This window comes from Xiphophorus couchianus, chromosome 2, assembly GCF_001444195.1.
Source record: "Xiphophorus couchianus chromosome 2, X_couchianus-1.0, whole genome shotgun sequence".
NCBI lineage: Eukaryota > Metazoa > Chordata > Actinopteri > Cyprinodontiformes > Poeciliidae > Xiphophorus > Xiphophorus couchianus.
Window position 1 is genome coordinate 28,235,594 of NC_040229.1, and position 1,973 is coordinate 28,237,566.

The following is a 1,973-nucleotide window of genomic DNA, read 5'->3' on the forward strand; positions in this document are numbered from 1 at the left end:
GTGGTTCCTTTCCTGTCACTAGGTAATTCATTTTTATTCATGTAGCAACATTACTAATAAAAAAAAACAGAAAATAAAGTAAGGCCTGTCTAAATAAGTACATCTTTAATAGGTTTTGTTTGTTTAAGTCTGTATCTGTCCTAGGGGAAGACACTTCACCTCCGCTGCCTGTTGGTGGTGGTCAGAGGACCTGATGGCGCCGGTGCATGGCAGACCTCCTCATCCCCAGGACAGCTGCGGCTACAGTCCAGTAGCTCACCACCGTCATAGCGTGAAGGTGTGTGTAAGGGGGTGAATGAGTGAATGTAGTGTAAAGTGCTAGATAAATCTCATAAACTGCTCTACAAGTACAGGCAATTTACCATTTTGTCTGTTTTGGAGGTGTTTGCTTGGTTGGCCACCAGAGGTCGGTGTTTGTTTTCTGGAGCACTCTGGTATTTTTCATCTGTTATTCTGGAGATTAACTTGAGTTATTTTTTTTCTTCATTCTTTTCTCCAAGAGCTAGCATAGTTAAAGATTTTACTGGTTTAAAAGGAGACTATTACGCTACCTAGTGTCCATTGTTACCAGTTTTTATCATTTGTTTGATAAACAAGCCTTTGCATTGGTCGTCTGTTATGTGCGAGTCTGCCTATGGGGACAGCTGACAAAGGATTATTAGGCCTCAGAAATCTTTTTCACAGCACATAAAAAAAAAAAAAATCCATCCCAGACCTGCGGGGAGAAACAGCTGCTACTGTACTGGGATTGCTGATGACTCCTCATCGGCATCGTGTTAGAAGGGAAAACTGAAAAACGTCCTGCTGTCACGAAGCTGATTTTTAGGAAGCCGCTTGTAAAGTTAATCAAAAATTAACAGCAATAATTTGGGTAATTTAGCTTGTCATGAGAGAATAAAATTGGGGTTTATTTTTCAAAGTTATCATGTTATTTATGAATTTATTTAAGTCACAGTTTCAAACTAAATATTTAATTAGCAAGTTAAGTATTTAGTTTACAAGCTAAATATTGAATTGCAAACTAAATATTTAGCTCCAAACAAAATATTTGTTTGGCAAGCTAGCTTCAAGTTACATAGTTTAGTTTGAAGCTAGCCAACTGGAGCTATATATTTAGTTCATAAACTAAACATTGAGCTTTGAACTAACTTTGAACTAGCTTGCTAACTAAGCAGTTTGAGCTGAATATTTAGAAAAAAACTAAATATTTTGTCTGGTGCTAAAGTATTAGTTTGAAGCTAAATATGTAGTGAAATATTTAACTTCAAACTAAATACTTTGCTTTCTAAGCTTGCTTGAAACCAAATATATTAGCAAGCTAAATATTTAGTTTAGGAACTAAATATACAGTGCTAAACTAAATATTTAATTTGAATGAACTAAACATCTAAGTCCAAACTATTTCGTTTGAAGTTGTCTAAACATTTAGATTGAAGCTAAATATTTAGTTCATAACGTTGGAAACTGTGACATTTATGAATGGATGAATAAAAATAGAACTTTGAAAATGTAACCCCCTTTTTTTCCATTCTCTGACAGGCTAAATTACACAAATTCCTGTTAATTTGACAAAAACGGTTCCCCATCAGAGGTCAGAGGTCGCGAGTCCTACTTGTCTGGCACGTTTTAAATGAACGTGTGAGTGCAGACTGTGTTGTATATATTGACATGCATTTTAAGTTTAGGTCATTTTAGAACCAGGTGAAGAACTATAAACCCCTGTGTTTTGAAAGAGGGTGTATTTTTGTTTGCTGTCATGACTGCAGATCTTTTTCTTTTCTTTTCTTTCTTTTCTTTTTTTTAACCACAGTTTTAATGTCAACTCACGCTCCTAACAGGAATCTGAGGAATGCAGCCAGCCCAATCAACAATGACCCAACAATACCAGGCTGAGGGTAAAACAAAGAAGGGCGTGGTCTAAAAATAGCTCTCATCCACTTAAAAGACTTAACAGCGCCGGTGCAGATGTAGGC